Source organism: Triturus cristatus, chromosome 7, assembly GCF_964204655.1.
Source record: "Triturus cristatus chromosome 7, aTriCri1.1, whole genome shotgun sequence".
NCBI lineage: Eukaryota > Metazoa > Chordata > Amphibia > Caudata > Salamandridae > Triturus > Triturus cristatus.
In genome coordinates this window covers 1190290736-1190309369 of record NC_140590.1, presented here as the reverse complement: position 1 = coordinate 1190309369, position 18634 = coordinate 1190290736, and the positions used below count along the sequence as shown (strand labels likewise).

Sequence of the window (18634 nt, the reverse complement as noted above, 5' to 3'; positions counted from 1 at the left end):
AGCTCCCCTTTATTTCATTCATAAGGTTTGGTATAGCCGGTCAGCGACTAACTTCTGTAAAGACTCAGAACCGTACATAAGTAAATATCAGGCCAATCATCAAAGGACCCGGGAGACCGACAAGTCATTGACCAACAACAAGGTGTGAAAAAAGCTAACACTGTCAGGGCATCAATGGCATAAAGCAACTTGATAAGGTGGGTATCGGATTCGCAATATATACAGTTTAGAATATGGAGCTAGGATGCAGCAATACCAGGCTTCAAATATCAAAGAGGTGGAAGATTTTACGAGGTAAGTAGAAGTCCTAAATAAGAAAGGATTCAGAATTTCTGTATTGTTATGTTCTACAGCATTTTTAATGCAAAATTCAAAGGAACAGATATTCACCTCAGAGCAGTATCCAAAGCACAATGGAAGGAGAGACCAATGCAGAAAACTGGCAAACGTCCAGGAGGAGAGTGACGAATGATAGTCCAAAAGAGAATCAAGAAGTTCTTCGTGAATAGCATATAAAGGAGGGATTTTACAAGCAGGCCAAAAAAAGTATAGGCATGGAGGGGCAGGAAAACCTCTAACTAAAGGCGTTTTGGTGGCATTAGGAATCATGAATATAAATATAAGCAAAGTTAAAATTTTGGTTGCATTAATTGGAGCTGGAATACAGTAAAAAATGAAAGAGAGCAAGTGGTGATTCTACTGAGTCTAACGATATGTGATTAATTGAGAATAGAATGTCTGAAACCGGGCAGCATTTCTACTGAGTCTTAATGTGTGGGGTGCAGATGGAAAGGCATAGTATTTAGAGAAGAAGAAGTATTGGGAAGCCAAACAGATCTCCGGATGAACCTTACATTAAGGCGTCCAGGACAGAGCTGAAGTGCACTTTTATTGAATGGTCACTGCTCATGCATGTGGAATTCTTATGACAGTTTACAGTGCTGTGGAGGTCAGGTAAATGGCCATCTGCCTGCTTGTCTACTTCTGAGTCTTCCACGATTTAGCCTGAGCAGAAGTTATTGCTACACTGATGCCACACTCCCACTCTAGTCAACAAAAATACTGAGGTTATGACCCCCTGAAGAACACAAGGGCACGTGGTGCAGATCACAATGTACCAAGGACGTGACATATATGGTAAATAGGCAACAAGATTTAGCCTGTCTGCCATCCCCATGGTTTTCATAAATTCAAAAATATAGCTGGTAATTTCCTTAAAGTAAACAGAAAATCAGAGAAATGACAGCAAGCAGTTTCACAACTGCTAACAAATTTTAAGAAATCATCTAAGTCCCTTTTAAATATACTATCAAATAGTAGACATACTTCAATTGAAGTTACTCTGATCTGGCTCTTCTTTTAATAAGCGTCAAAAATCATCAAGAATTTATCTTAAGAGATATTGCCTGAAGCTTGAATACTAACCACTGCCTATTCATTAGCATCAAATGTGCACAGTCTTCAGATTTGCATGTAAATGAGGCTGAATGTGAATGATGCAATATGCAAATGAGCATTGATCCTTGTATGAGATAGACAAAATGTTGTGATCAAAGTGTTTGCTTTTGGTGCAATTTTGCATCTTGTTTTTATGCCTGCAGTGACACTAGTGCTGCAAACAAGATGAATCAAAATCCCGTCATGTTCACCCTATGAGTGTGAGTAACTTGAAAACTAAGATATATATACTGCATTGATGAGTTTGAGCATTGGAGCAGAGGTAGCTCAACATAGAGGTCACTGGCTGAGTGCATTTGTTACTCCCTCCCCTTAGGAAAGGTCTGAGACAAGAGCTAGTCACCTCCCTAGCAGGGATCTCCTGAGCAAGGAGAACAAGCAACCAGAAACCTGTGGCTGGCAGGTGCTGCAAAAGAGGTTGTGCTGTGGCATGTCTACTATTCCCAGACCAGCTGATGCTGCTCTCCTGGTATTGGAAGTCACTTGTGGTTGGCTTGGCTGAGTACAATGGTTGACATGAGACAATGTCTCATTACCCAATTCAGACTACTCTTCATCTGCTCATATTTTTCCTAAATTGAATATGCATCACACACTATACTGTAAGTGCTAAGAAAAAATTACTTGCAGTGCTTTGATTTCAGTACTTCTTTGTTGTCATCAAACAGAAACACAGAATAGATCTCATATAATAATTCCCTCAACAGCATCTTTTATTAGCATTTTCCAGGATATATTCCTCACCAAACTTCAGACAATTTTCCACTCACTTTATCAATGCACTGGACATTGATTGGGTATCCATCCTGTAACACACAGCATATAAGTCAATTTAAAACACTGTTAATGCAGAGATGAATCAAAATACTACAGAACATATGTTTAGTGTGTCTGAAACGTACTGTGTCAATCATAATAAAGTCTCTTTTTCAACTCTTCTTTCTGAGTTGCATCCAAAATATAGGGCACTTTTTCACAAAACTGAACATTTTGCAACAATTCAGACAATCGTCCTCCATTTTGTGACATTTGCTTATTGACCCTGTGCATTAACGCTACATAAGCTGTATTTTGTAAGTTTAAAACTTCTCTTCTTCCCTTTCTCCAAAAATTGCTTAATTTTGTTTTAATTGTCTGTTAGTATTTCAAACATATTTTTGGCATTTACCACAAAATTCTTGATGTCAGAGACTATTCAGACAACAGTTTCCATCTCTATTAGGCATGAGACTCAAGATGTGTAGTATTTTCTCCAACTTTCAAAATGAGCTCCCCTTTATTTCATTCATAAGATTTGGTATAGCCGGTCAGCGACTAACTTCTGTAAAGACTCAGAACCGTACATAAGTAAATATCAGGCCAATCATCAAAGGACCCGGGAGACCGACAAGTCATTGACCAACAACAAGGTGTGAAAAAAGCTAAGACTGTCAGGGCATCAATGGCATAAAGCAACTTGATAAGGTGGGTATCGGATTCGCAATATATACAGTTTAGAATATGGAGCTAGGATGCAGCAATACCAGGCTTCAAATATCAAAGAGGTGGAAGATTTTACGAGGTAAGTAGAAGTCCTAAATGAGAAAGGATTCAGAATTTCTGTATTGTTATGTTCTACAGCATTTTTAATGCAAAATTCAAAGGAACAGATATTCACCTCAGAGCAGTATCCAAAGCACAATGGAAGGAGAGACCAATACTCAATCTGGCTTCCGTGCTAATTTTAGCACGGAGACCGCGCTCCTTGAAGTCACAGATGCCATCAGGGAGGAGTTGGATGTTGGTAAAAAAGTGGTACTGATTATGCTGGACCTGTCGGCGGCGTTCGACACTGTTCCCCACGCACTTCTACTCTCGAGACTCTGGGACTTTGGTCTGCGGGGAACGGTGTGGAATTGGCTTAAATCCTTCTTAGCCGACCGCCGGCAGACAATCTGGGCGCCACCCTTCTCTGCTGAAATGTCACCACTTGAAGTGGGGGTCCCTCAAGGTTCCATCTTGAGCCCTCTCCTGTTCAACATCTTTATGGCCCCCCTGGCGGTGACAGCGGAGGCTTTTGGCGCCCGGATTGTCAGCTATGCTGAAGACACCCAGCTCCTCTTTGTAAGTAACAGGGATGGTCAGTTTGATAGTGTTCAGGTCAACGGATGTTTGAGTGCCGTCTTTGAGTGGTTTGGACGCCACGGGCTGAAGTGCAACGCCGACAAGTCGGAGCTGCTCTTCTTTGGCTGTACATCTGAACCCGACTGGAAAACCTGGTGGCCGAAAGATATGTCTCCTCCCACTAGCTCGTCTGTGAAAGCTAAAAATTTGGGAGTGGTGATTGACAACAAGCTATCTTTCGGACCACATATTTTATCTCTTACTGGGAAATGTTTCGGCATCCTGCGGATGCTTCGCAAATTTCTCCCTTTAGTCTCTATCCAGCACAGAAAAATTATTGTCCAGGCACTGATCTGTTCCAGGCTGGATTATGCAAACATTCTGTTTCTGGGACTTCCCAAATATTTGGTCAGGCGTCTGCAAATCGCCCAGAATTCTGCAGCCCGAGCCATTTTTGGTCTTCCAAGGAAAGTCAGAGCCACGGATCTTCTTGCCACATTGCATTGGCTCCCAGTTGCAAAAAGGATTCTATTTAAAACTTTGACCATGACCTTCAAGGCCTTGCATGGCATAGGCCCCAAATATATCTCGAAACGACTGTCTTGGTATACCCCTTCTAGATCTCTCAGATCCTCGTCCCTATCAAAGATGAGTGTTCCCTCTATCAAACGAGCAAGAGCAGGAGGACGGTCTTTTCGTTACTTAGCCCCTCATGCCTGGAATGATCTTCCAATCTCTCTAAGACAGACTTCTAGTCTTCTGTCTTTTCGCAAGGCCCTTAAGACTTTGCTCTTCCCGTAATCTTGATGCTGCTTCTGTGTTTGTAGCCCTTTTTGGTGTTATGTTTTTTTCCCCATCTTCGGATGGGAGTCTTCGTTAAAGCGCCGGGATACTCCAGTGGAGTGGCCGTGCGCTATAGAAGTGTATAAATAACATAACATAACATAACATAACAATGCAGAAAACTGGCAAACGTCCAGGAGGAGAGTGACGAATGATAGTCCAAAAGAGAATCAAGAAGTTCTTCGTGAATAGCATATAAAGGAGGGATTTTACAAGCAGGTCAAAAAAATATAGGCATGGAGGGGCAGGAAAACCTCTAACTAAAGGCGTTTTGGTGGCATTAGGAATCATGAATATAAATATAAGCAAAGTTAAAATTTTGGTTGCATTAATTGGAGCTGGAAAACAGTAAAAAATGAAAGAGAGCAAGTGGTGATTCTACTGAGTCTAACGATATGTGATTAATTGAGAATAGAATGTCTGAAACCGGGCAGCATTTCTACTGAGTCTTAATGTGTGGGGTGCAGATGGAAAGGCATAGTATTTGGAGAAGAAGAAGTATTGGGAAGCCAAACAGATCTCCGGATGAACCTTACATTAAGGCGTCCAGGACAGAGCTGAAGTGCACTTTTATTGAATGGTCACTGCTCATGCATGTGGAATTCTTTTGACAGTTTACAGTGCTGTGGAGGTCAGGTAAATGGCCATCTGCCTGTTTGTCTACTTCTGAGTCTTCCACGATTTAGCCTGAGCAGAAGTTATTGCTACACTGATGCCACACTCCCACTCTAGTCAACAAAAATACTGAGGTTATGACCCCCTGAAGAACACAAGGGCACGTGGTGCAGATCACAATGTACCAAGGACGTGACATATATGGTAAATAGGCAACAAGATTTAGCCTGGCTGCCATCCCCATGGTTTTCATAAATTCAAAAATATAGCTGGTAATTTCCTTAAAGTAAACAGAAAATCAGAGAAATGACAGCAAGCAGTTTCACAACTGCTAACAAATTTTAAGAAATCATCTAAGTCCCTTTTAAATATACTATCAAATAGTAGACATACTTCAATTGAAGTTACTCTGATCTGGCTCTTCTTTTAATAAGCGTCAAAAATCATCAAGAATTTATCTTAAGAGATATTGCCTGAAGCTTGAATACTAACCACTGCCTATTCATTAGCATCAAATGTGCACAGTCTTCAGATTTGCATGTAAATGAGGCTGAATGTGAATGATGCAATATGCAAATGAGCATTGATCCTTGTATGAGATAGACAAAATGTTGTGATCAAAGTGTTTGCTTTTGGTGCAATTTTGCATCTTGTTTTTATGCCTGCAGTGACACTAGTGCTGCAAACAAGATGAATCAAAATCCCGTCATGTTCACCCTATGAGTGTGAGTAACTTGAAAACTAAGATATATATACTGCATTGATGAGTTTGAGCATTGGAGCAGAGGTAGCTCAACATAGAGGTCACTGGCTGAGTGCATTTGTTACTCCCTCCCCTTAGGAAAGGTCTGAGACAAGAGCTAGTCACCTCCCTAGCAGGGATCTCCCGAGCAAGGAGAACAAGCAACCAGAAACCTGTGGCTGGCAGGTGCTGCAAAAGAGGTTGTGCTGTGGCATGTCTACTATTCCCAGACCAGCTGATGCTGCTCTCCTGGTATTGGAAGTCACTTGTGGTTGGCTTGGCTGAGTACAATGGTTGAGATGAGACAATGTCTCATTACCCAATTCAGACTACTCTTCATCTGCTCATATTTTTCCTAAATTGAATATGCATCACACACTATACTGTAAGTGCTAAGAAAAAATTACTTGCAGTGCTTTGATTTCAGTACTTCTTTGTTGTCATCAAACAGAAACACAGAATAGATCTCATATAATAATTTCCTCAACAGCATCTTTTATTAGCATTTTCCAGGATATATTCCTCACCAAACTTCAGACAATTTTCCACTCACTTTATCAATGCACTGGACATTGATTGGGTATCCATCCTGTAACACACAGCATATAAGTCAATTTAAAACACTGTTAATGCAGAGATGAATCAAAATACTACAGAACATATGTTTAGTGTGTCTGAAACGTACTGTGTCAATCATAATAAAGTCTTTTTTTCAACTCTTCTTTCTGAGTTGCATCCAAAATATAGGGCACTTTTTCACAAAACTGAACATTTTGCAACAATTCAGACAATCGTCCTCCATTTTGTGACATTTGCTTATTGACCCTGTGCATTAACGCTACATAAGCTGTATTTTGTAAGTTTAAAACTTCTCTTCTTCCCTTTCTCCAAAAATTGCTTAATTTTGTTTTAATTGTCTGTTAGGATTTCAAACATATTTTTGGCATTTACCACAATTCTTGATGTCAGAGACTATTCAGACAACAGTTTCCATCTCTATTAGGCATGAGACTCAAGATGTGTAGTATTTTCTCCAACTTTCAAAATGAGCTCCCCTTTATTTCATTCATAAGATTTGGTATAGCCGGTCAGCGACTAACTTCTGTAAAGACTAAGAACCGTACATAAGTAAATATCCGGCCAATCATCAAAGGACCCGGGAGACCGACAAGTCATTGACCAACAACAAGGTGTGAAAAAAGCTAAGACTGTGAGGGCATCAATGGCATAAAGCAACTTGATAAGGTGGGTATCGGATTCGCAATATATACAGTTTAGAATATGGAGCTAGTTTGCAGCAATACCAGGCTTCAAATATCAAAGAGGTGGAAGATTTTACAAGGTAAGTAGAAGTCCTAAATGAGAAAGGATTCAGAATTTCTGTATTGTTATGTTCTACAGCATTTTTAATGCAAAATTCAAAGGAACAGATATTCACCTCAGAGCAGTATCCAAAGCACAATGGAAGAAGAGACCAATGCAGAAAACTGGCAAACGTCCAGGAGGAGAGTGACGAATGATAGTCCAAAAGAGAATCAAGAAGTTCTTCGTGAATAGCATATAAAGGAGGGATTTTACAAGCAGGTCAAAAAAATATAGGCATGGAGGGGCAGGAAAACCTCTAACTAAAGGCGTTTTGGTGGCATTAGGAATCATGAATATAAATATAAGCAAAGTTAAAATTTTGGTTGCATTAATTGGAGCTGGAAAACAGTAAAAAATGAAAGAGAGCAAGTGGTGATTCTACTGAGTCTAACGATATGTGATTAATTGAGAATAGAATGTCTGAAACTGGGCAGCATTTCTACTGAGTCTTAATGTGTGGGGTGCAGATGGAAAGGCATAGTATTTAGAGAAGAAGAAGTATTGGGAAGCCAAACAGATCTCCGTATGAACCTTACATTAAGGCGTCCAGGACAGAGCTGAAGTGCACTTTTATTGAATGGTCACTGCTCATGCATGTAGAATTCTTATGACAGTTTACAGTGCTGTGGAGGTCAGGTAAATGGCCATCTGCCTGCTTGTCTACTTCTGAGTCTTCCACGATTTAGCCTGAGCAGAAGTTATTGCTACACTGATGCCACACTCCCACTCTAGTCAACAAAAATACTGAGGTTATGACCCCCTGAAGAACACAAGGGCACGTGGTGCAGATCACAATGTACCAAGGACGTGACATATATGGTAAATAGGCAACAAGATTTAGCCTGGCTGCCATCCCCATGGTTTTCATAAATTCAAAAATATAGCTGGTAATTTCCTTAAAGTAAACAGAAAATCATAGAAATGACAGCAAGCAGTTTCACAACTGCTAACAAATTTTAAGAAATCATCTAAGTCCCTTTTAAATATACTATCAAATAGTAGATATACTTCAATTGAAGTTACTCTGATCTGGCTCTTCTTTTAATAAGCGTCAAAAATCATCAAGAATTTATCTTAAGAGATATTGCCTGAAGCTTGAATACTAACCACTGCCTATTCATTAGCATCAAATGTGCACAGTCTTCAGATTTGCATGTAAATGAGGCTGAATGTGAATGATGCAATATGCAAATGAGCATTGATCCTTGTATGAGATAGACAAAATGTTGTGATCAAAGTGTTTGCTTTTGGTGCAATTTTGCATCTTGTTTTTATGCCTGCAGTGACACTAGTGCTGCAAACAAGATGAATCAAAATCCCGTCATGTTCACCCTATGAGTGTGAGTAACTTGAAAACTAAGATATATATACTGCATTGATGAGTTTGAGCATTGGAGCAGAGGAAGCTCAACATAGAGGTCATTGGCTGAGTGCATTTGTTACTCCCTCACCTAAGGAAAGGTCTGAGACAAGAGCTAGTCACCTCCCTAGCAGGGATCTCCTGAGCAAGGAGAACAAGCAACCAGAAACCTGTGGCTGGCAGGTGCTGCAAAAGAGGTTGTGCTGTGGCATGTCTACTATTTCCAGACCAGCTGATGCTGCTCTCCTGGTATTGGAAGTGGCTTGTGGTTGGCTTGGCTGAGTACAATGGTTGAGATGAGAAAATGTCTCATTACCCAATTCAGACTACTCTTCATCTGCTCATATTTTTCCTAAATTGAATATGCATCACACACTATACTGTAAGTGCTAAGAAAAAATTACTTGCAGTGCTTTGATTTCAGTACTTCTTTGTTGTCATCAAACAGAAACACAGAATAGATCTCATATAATAATTCCCTCAACAGCATCTTTTATTAGCATTTTCCAGGATATATTCCTCACCAAACTTCAGACAATTTTCCACTCACTTTATCAATGCACTGGACATTGATTGGGTATCCATCCTGTAACACACAGCATATAAGTCAATTTAAAACACTGTTAATGCAGAGATGAATCAAAATACTACAGAACATATGTTTAGTGTGTCTAAAATGTACTGTGTCAATCATAATAAAGTCTCTTTTTCAACTCTTCTTTCTGAGTTGCATCCAAAATATAGGGCACTTTTTCACAAAACTGAACATTTTGCAACAATTCAGACAATCGTCCTCCATTTTGTGACATTTGCTTATTGACCCTGTGCATTAACGCTACATAAGCTGTATTTTGTAAGTTTAAAACTTCTCTTCTTCCCTTTCTCCAAAAATTGCTTAATTTTGTTTTAATTGTCTGTTAGTATTTCAAACATATTTTTGGCATTTACCACAAAATTCTTGATGTCAGAGACTATTCAGACAACAGTTTCCATCTCTATTAGGCATGAGACTCAAGATGTGTAGTATTTTCTCCAACTTTCAAAATGAGCTCCCCTTTATTTCATTCATAAGATTTGGTATAGCCGGTCAGCGACTAACTTCTGTAAAGACTCAGAACCGTACATAAGTAAATATCAGGCCAATCATCAAAGGACCCAGGAGACCGACAAGTCATTGACCAACAACAAGGTGTGAAAAAAGCTAAGACTGTGAGGGCATCAATGGCATAAAGCAAATTGATAAGGTGGGTATCGGATTCGCAATATATACAGTTTAGAATATGGAGCTAGGATGCAGCAATACCAGGCTTCAAATATCAAAGAGGTGGAAGATTTTACGAGGTAAGTAGAAGTCCTAAATGAGAAAGGATTCAGAATTTCTGTATTGTTATGTTCTACAGCATTTTTAATGCAAAATTCAAAGGAACAGATATTCACCTCAGAGCAGTATCCAAAGCACAATGGAAGGAGAGACCAATGCAGAAAACTGGCAAACGTCCAGGAGGAGAGAGACGAATGATAGTCCAAAAGAGAATCAAGAAGTTCTTCGTGAATCGCATATAAAGGAGGGATTTTACAAGCAGGTCAAAAAAATATAGGCATGGAGGGGCAGGAAAACCTCTAACTAAAGGCGTTTTGGTGGAATTAGGAATCATGAATATAAATATAAGCAAAGTTAAAATTTTGGTTGCATTAATTGGAGCTGGAATACAGTAAAAACTGAAAGAGAGCAAGTGGTGATTCTACTGAGTCTAACGATATGTGATTAATTGAGAATAGAATGTCTGAAACCGGGCAGCATTTCTACTGAGTCTTAATGTGTGGGGTGCAGATGGAAAGGCATAGTATTTAGAGAAGAAGAAGTATTGGGAAGCCAAACAGATCTCCGTATGAACCTTACATTAAGGCGTCCAGGACAGAGCTGAAGTGCACTTTTATTGAATGGTCACTGCTCATGCATGTGGAATTCTTATGACAGTTTACAGTGCTGTGGAGGTCAGGTAAATGGCCATCTGCCTGCTTGTCTACTTCTGAGTCTTCCACGATTTAGCCTGAGCAGAAGTTATTGCTACACTGATGCCACACTCCCACTCTAGTCAACAAAAATACTGAGGTTATGACCCCCTGAAGAACACAAGGGCACGTGGTGCAGATCACAATGTACCAAGGACGTGACATATATGATAAATAGGCAACAAGATTTAGCCTGGCTGCCATCCCCATGGTTTTCATAAATTCAAAAATATAGCTGGTAATTTCCTTAAAGTAAACAGAAAATCATAGAAATGACAGCAAGCAGTTTCACAACTGCTAACAAATTTTAAGAAATCATCTAAGTCCCTTTTAAATATACTATCAAATAGTAGACATACTTCAATTGAAGTTACTCTGATCTGGCTCTTCTTTTAATAAGCGTCAAAAATCATCAAGAATTTATCTTAAGAGATATTGCCTGAAGCTTGAATACTAACCACTGCCTATTCATTAGCATCAAATGTGCACAGTCTTCAGATTTGCATGTAAATGAGGCTGAATGTGAATGATGCAATATGCAAATGAGCATTGATCCTTGTATGAGATAGACAAAATGTTGTGATCAAAGTGTTTGCTTTTGGTGCAATTTTGCATCTTGTTTTTATGCCTGCAGTGACACTAGTGCTGCAAACAAGATGAATCAAAATCCCGTCATGTTCACCCTATGAGTGTGAGTAACTTGAAAACTAAGATATATATACTGCATTGATGAGTTTGAGCATTGGAGCAGAGGTAGCTCAACATAGAGGTCACTGGCTGAGTGCATTTGTTACTCCCTCCCCTTAGGAAAGGTCTGAGACAAGAGCTAGTCACCTCCCTAGCAGGGATCTCCTGAGCAAGGAGAACAAGCAACCAGAAACCTGTGGCTGGCAGGTGCTGCAAAAGAGGTTGTGCTGTGGCATGTCTACTATTCCCAGACCAGCTGATGCTGCTCTCCTGGTATTGGAAGTCGCTTGTGGTTGGCTTGGCTGAGTACAATGGTTGAGATGAGACAATGTCTCATTACCCAATTCAGACTACTCTTCATCTGCTCATATTTTTCCTAAATTGAATATGCATCACACACTATACTGTAAGTACTAAGAAAAAATTACTTGCAGTGCTTTGATTTCAGTACTTCTTTGTTGTCATCAAACAGAAACACAGAATAGATCTCATATAATAATTTCCTCAACAGCATCTTTTATTAGCATTTTCCAGGATATATTCCTCACCAAACTTCAGACAATTTTCCACTCACTTTATCAATGCACTGGACATTGATTGGGTATCCATCCTGTAACACACAGCATATAAGTCAATGTAAAACACTGTTAATGCAGAGATGAATCAAAATACTACAGAACATATGTTTAGTGTGTCTGAAACGTACTGTGTCAATCATAATAAAGTCTTTTTTTCAACTCTTCTTTCTGAGTTGCATCCAAAATATAGGGCACTTTTTCACAAAACTGAACATTTTGCAACAATTCAGACAATCGTCCTCCATTTTGTGACATTTGCTTATTGACCCTGTGCATTAACGCTACATAAGCTGTATTTTGTAAGTTTAAAACTTCTCTTCTTCCCTTTCTCCAAAAATTGCTTAATTTTGTTTTAATTGTCTGTTAGTATTTCAAACATATTTTTGGCATTTACCACAAAATTCTTGATGTCAGAGACTATTCAGACAACAGTTTCCATCTCTATTAGGCATGAGACTCAAGATGTGTAGTATTTTCTCCAACTTTCAAAATGAGCTCCCCTTTATTTCATTCATAAGATTTGGTATAGCCGGTCAGCGACTAACTTCTGTAAAGACTCAGAACCGTACATAAGTAAATATCAGGCCAATCATCAAAGGACCCGGGAGACCGACAAGTCATTGACCAACAACAAGGTGTGAAAAAAGCTAAGACTGTCAGGGCATCAATGGCATAAAACAACTTGATAAGGTGGGTATCGGATTCGCAATATATACAGTTTAGAATATGGAGCTAGGATGCAGCAATACCAGGCTTCAAATATCAAAGAGGTGGAAGATTTTACGAGGTAAGTAGAAGTCCTAAATGAGAAAGGATTCAGAATTTCTGTATTGTGATGTTCTACAGCATTTTTAATGCAAAATTCAAAGGAACAGATATTCACCTCAGAGCAGTATCCAAAGCACAATGGAAGGAGAGACCAATGCAGAAAACTGGCAAACGTCCAGGAGGAGAGTGAGGAATGATAGTCCAAAAGAGAATCAAGAAGTTCTTCGTGAATAGCATATAAAGGAGGGATTTTACAAGCAGGTCAAAAAAATATAGGCATGGAGGGGCAGGAAAACCTCTAACTAAAGGCGTTTTGGTGGAATTAGGAATCATGAATATAAATATAAGCAAAGTTAAAATTTTGGTTGCATTAATTGGAGCTGGAAAACAGTAAAAAATGAAAGAGAGCAAGTGGTGATTCTACTGAGTCTAACGATATGTGATTAATTGAGAATAGAATGTCTGAAACCGGGCAGCATTTCTACTGAGTCTTAATGTGTGGGGTGCAGATGGAAAGGCATAGTATTTGGAGAAGAAGAAGTATTGGGAAGCCAAACAGATCTCCGGATGAACCTTACATTAAGGCGTCCAGGACAGAGCTGAAGTGCACTTTTATTGAATGGTCACTGCTCATGCATGTGGAATTCTTTTGACAGTTTACAGTGCTGTGGAGGTCAGGTAAATGGCCATCTGCCTGCTTGTCTACTTCTGAGTCTTCCACGATTTAGCCTGAGCAGAAGTTATTGCTACACTGATGCCACACTCCCACTCTAGTCAACAAAAATACTGAGGTTATGACCCCCTGAAGAACACAAGGGCACGTGGTGCAGATCACAATGTACCAAGGACGTGACATATATGGTAAATAGGTACAAAAGGGGGTGGTGATGGACGGAGCATCAGAACCAATCAAACACTCACACCCAGTCAACAGATCTGGGTTTGGTCCATCACCGTTCTTTAGCCCACTCTGCCATCCAGTTCAGACATGGCCATATGCAAATCAGTCTGACCCTGTGCCTCATGGGAACAGTCCAGCCCGAACTGCCAAACCATGCCTTCCCTGGAATGGAAACAAGCTTCCTAGGACCGGTTTCTGGCATTTCAGCCGTCTTCAGCCAGGCTTGCTTGAATCCAGTGGCAAAGTGAGCAAGGGACTCACGTCTGAGCATACCCTGCCAACTTATGGCGAACAAAGCGGTACAAAAGGGGGTGGTGATGGACGGAGCATCAGAACCAATCAAACACTCACACCCAGTCAACAGATCTGGGTTTGGTCCATCACCGTTCTTTAGCCCACTCTGCCATCCAGTTCAGACATGGCCATATGCAAATCAGTCTGACCCTGTGCCTCATGGGAACAGTCCAGCCCGAACTGCCAAACCATGCCTTCCCTGGAATGGAAACAAGCTTCCTAGGACCGGTTTCTGGCATTTCAGCCGTCTTCAGCCAGGCTTGCTTGAATCCAGTGGCAAAGTGAGCAAGGGACTCACGTCTGAGCATACCCTGCCAACTTATGGCGAACAAAGCGGTACAAAAGGGGGTGGTGATGGACGGAGCATCAGAACCAATCAAACACTCACACCCAGTCAACAGATCTGGGTTTGGTCCATCACCGTTCTTTAGCCCACTCTGCCATCCAGTTCAGACATGGCCATATGCAAATCAGTCTGACCCTGTGCCTCATGGGAACAGTCCAGCCCGAACTGCCAAACCATGCCTTCCCTGGAATGGAAACAAGCTTCCTAGGACCGGTTTCTGGCATTTCAGCCGTCTTCAGCCAGGCTTGCTTGAATCCAGTGGCAAAGTGAGCAAGGGACTCACGTCTGAGCATACCCTGCCAACTTATGGCGAACAAAGCGGTACAAAAGGGGGTGGTGATGGACGGAGCATCAGAACCAATCAAACACTCACACCCAGTCAACAGATCTGGGTTTGGTCCATCACCGTTCTTTAGCCCACTCTGCCATCCAGTTCAGACATGGCCATATGCAAATCAGTCTGACCCTGTGCCTCATGGGAACAGTCCAGCCCGAACTGCCAAACCATGCCTTCCCTGGAATGGAAACAAGCTTCCTAGGACCGGTTTCTGGCATTTCAGCCGTCTTCAGCCAGGCTTGCTTGAATCCAGTGGCAAAGTGAGCAAGGGACTCACGTCTGAGCATACCCTGCCAACTTATGGCGAACAAAGCGGTACAAAAGGGGGTGGTGATGGACGGAGCATCAGAACCAATCAAACACTCACACCCAGTCAACAGATCTGGGTTTGGTCCATCACCGTTCTTTAGCCCACTCTGCCATCCAGTTCAGACATGGCCATATGCAAATCAGTCTGACCCTGTGCCTCATGGGAACAGTCCAGCCCGAACTGCCAAACCATGCCTTCCCTGGAATGGAAACAAGCTTCCTAGGACCGGTTTCTGGCATTTCAGCCGTCTTCAGCCAGGCTTGCTTGAATCCAGTGGCAAAGTGAGCAAGGGACTCAAGTCTGAGCATACCCTGCCAACTTATGGCGAACAAAGCGGTACAAAAGGGGGTGGTGATGGACGGAGCATCAGAACCAATCAAACACTCACACCCAGTCAACAGATCTGGGTTTGGTCCATCACCGTTCTTTAGCCCACTCTGCCATCCAGTTCAGACATGGCCATATGCAAATCAGTCTGACCCTGTGCCTCATGGGAACAGTCCAGCCCGAACTGCCAAACCATGCCTTCCCTGGAATGGAAACAAGCTTCCTAGGACCGGTTTCTGGCATTTCAGCCGTCTTCAGCCAGGCTTGCTTGAATCCAGTGGCAAAGTGAGCAAGGGACTCAGGTCTGAGCATACCCTGCCAACTTATGGCGAACAAAGCGGTACAAAAGGGGGTGGTGATGGACGGAGCATCAGAACCAATCAAACACTCACACCCAGTCAACAGATCTGGGTTTGGTCCATCACCGTTCTTTAGCCCACTCTGCCATCCAGTTCAGACATGGCCATATGCAAATCAGTCTGACCCTGTGCCTCATGGGAACAGTCCAGCCCGAACTGCCAAACCATGCCTTCCCTGGAATGGAAACAAGCTTCCTAGGACCGGTTTCTGGCATTTCAGCCGTCTTCAGCCAGGCTTGCTTGAATCCAGTGGCAAAGTGAGCAAGGGACTCACGTCTGAGCATACCCTGCCAACTTATGGCGAACAAAGCGGTACAAAAGGGGGTGGTGATGGACGGAGCATCAGAACCAATCAAACACTCACACCCAGTCAACAGATCTGGGTTTGGTCCATCACCGTTCTTTAGCCCACTCTGCCATCCAGTTCAGACATGGCCATATGCAAATCAGTCTGACCCTGTGCCTCATGGGAACAGTCCAGCCCGAACTGCCAAACCATGCCTTCCCTGGAATGGAAACAAGCTTCCTAGGACCGGTTTCTGGCATTTCAGCCGTCTTCAGCCAGGCTTGCTTGAATCCAGTGGCAAAGTGAAACCGGTCTTAGGAAGCTTGTTTCCGGTCCAGGGAAGGCATGGCTTGGCAGTTCGGGCTGGACTGTTCCCATGAGGCACAGGGTCAGACTGATTTGCATATGGCCATGTCTGAACTGGGGTGGCAGAGTGGGCTAAAGAACGGTGATGGATCAAACCCAGATCTGTTGACTGGGTGTGAGTGTTTGATTGGTTCTGATGCTCCGTCCATCACCACCCCCTTTTGTACCGCTTTGTTCGCCATAAGTTGGCAGGGTATGCTCAGACGTGAGTCCCTTGCTCACTTTGCCACTGGATTCAAGCAAGCCTGGCTGAAGACGGCTGAAATGCCAGAAACCGGTCCTAGGAAGCTTGTTTCCGGTCCAGGGAAGGCATGGCTTGGCAGTTCGGGCTGGACTGTTCCCATGAGGCACAGGGTCAGACTGATTTGCATATGGCCATGTCTGAACTGGGGTGGCAGAGTGGGCTAAAGAACGGTGATGGATCAAACCCAGATCTGTTGACTGGGTGTGAGTGTTTGATTGGTTCTGATGCTCCGTCCATCACCACCCCCTTTTGTACCGCTTTGTTCGCCATAAGTTGGCAGGGTATGCTCAGACGTGAGTCCCTTGCTCACTTTGCCACTGGATTCAAGCAAGCCTGGCTGAAGACGGCTGAAATGCCAGAAACCGGTCCTAGGAAGCTTGTTTCCGGTCCAGGGAAGGCATGGCTTGGCAGTTCGGGCTGGACTGTTCCCATGAGGCACAGGGTCAGACTGATTTGCATATGGCCATGTCTGAACTGGGGTGGCAGAGTGGGCTAAAGAACGGTGATGGATCAAACCCAGATCTGTTGACTGGGTGTGAGTGTTTGATTGGTTCTGATGCTCCGTCCATCACCACCCCCTTTTGTACCGCTTTGTTCGCCATAAGTTGGCAGGGTATGCTCAGACGTGAGTCCCTTGCTCACTTTGCCACTGGATTCAAGCAAGCCTGGCTGAAGACGGCTGAAATGCCAGAAACCGGTCCTAGGAAGCTTGTTTCCGGTCCAGGGAAGGCATGGCTTGGCAGTTCGGGCTGGACTGTTCCCATGAGGCACAGGGTCAGACTGATTTGCATATGGCCATGTCTGAACTGGGGTGGCAGAGTGGGCTAAAGAACGGTGATGGATCAAACCCAGATCTGTTGACTGGGTGTGAGTGTTTGATTGGTTCTGATGCTCCGTCCATCACCACCCCCTTTTGTACCGCTTTGTTCGCCATAAGTTGGCAGGGTATGCTCAGACGTGAGTCCCTTGCTCACTTTGCCACTGGATTCAAGCAAGCCTGGCTGAAGATGGCTGAAATGCCAGAAACCGGTCCTAGGAAGCTTGTTTCCGGTCCAGGGAAGGCATGGCTTGGCAGTTCGGGCTGGACTGTTCCCATGAGGCACAGGGTCAGACTGATTTGCATATGGCCATGTCTGAACTGGGGTGGCAGAGTGGGCTAAAGAACGGTGATGGATCAAACCCAGATCTGTTGACTGGGTGTGAGTGTTTGATTGGTTCTGATGCTCCGTCCATCACCACCCCCTTTTGTACCGCTTTGTTCGCCATAAGTTGGCAGGGTATGCTCAGACGTGAGTCCCTTGCTCACTTTGCCACTGGATTCAAGCAAGCCTGGCTGAAGACGGCTGAAATGCCAGAAACCGGTCCTAGGAAGCTTGTTTCCGGTCCAGGGAAGGCATGGCTTGGCAGTTCGGGCTGGACTGTTCCCATGAGGCACAGGGTCAGACTGATTTGCATATGGCCATGTCTGAACTGGGGTGGCAGAGTGGGCTAAAGAACGGTGATGGATCAAACCCAGATCTGTTGACTGGGTGTGAGTGTTTGATTGGTTCTGATGCTCCGTCCATCACCACCCCCTTTTGTACCGCTTTGTTCGCCATAAGTTGGCAGGGTATGCTCAGACGTGAGTCCCTTGCTCACTTTGCCACTGGATTCAAGCAAGCCTGGCTGAAGACGGCTGAAATGCCAGAAACCGGTCCTAGGAAGCTTGTTTCCGGTCCAGGGAAGGCATGGCTTGGCAGTTCGGGCTGGACTGTTCCCATGAGGCACAGGGTCAGACTGATTTGCATATGGCCATGTCTGAACTGGGGTGGCAGAGTGGGCTAAAGAACGGTGATGGATCAAACCCAGATCTGTTGACTGGGTGTGAGTGTTTGATTGGTTCTGATGCTCCGTCCATCACCACCCCCTTTTGTACCGCTTTGTTCGCCATAAGTTGGCAGGGTATGCTCAGACGTGAGTCCCTTGCTCACTTTGCCACTGGATTCAAGCAAGCCTGGCTGAAGACGGCTGAAATGCCAGAAACCGGTCCTAGGAAGCTTGTTTCCGGTCCAGGGAAGGCATGGCTTGGCAGTTCGGGCTGGACTGTTCCCATGAGGCACAGGGTCAGACTGATTTGCATATGGCCATGTCTGAACTGGGGTGGCAGAGTGGGCTAAAGAACGGTGATGGATCAAACCCAGATCTGTTGACTGGGTGTGAGTGTTTGATTGGTTCTGATGCTCCGTCCATCACCACCCCCTTTTGTACCGCTTTGTTCGCCATAAGTTGGCGGGGTATGCTCAGACGTGAGTCCCTTGCTCACTTTGCCACTGGATTCAAGCAAGCCTGGCTG

General features: G+C 43.3%; 4 non-coding genes across 4 annotated transcripts; all 4 read left to right on the top strand.

Annotated features, from left to right (window-relative positions):
• Positions 1-1713: 1713 nt before the first annotated feature.
• LOC146811536 (Nuclear RNase P) lies at positions 1714-2020 on the top strand. Its single transcript, XR_014967301.1, has one exon.
• Positions 2021-5799: 3779 nt separating this feature from the next.
• Positions 5800-6106, top strand: LOC146811535 (Nuclear RNase P). The gene has a single exon (XR_014967306.1).
• Positions 6107-8521: 2415 nt separating this feature from the next.
• On the top strand, positions 8522-8828 carry LOC146811534 (Nuclear RNase P). The gene has a single exon (XR_014967280.1).
• A 2417-nt stretch (positions 8829-11245) lies between these two features.
• Positions 11246-11552, top strand: LOC146811533 (Nuclear RNase P). Its single transcript, XR_014967273.1, has one exon.
• Positions 11553-18634: the final 7082 nt, after the last annotated feature.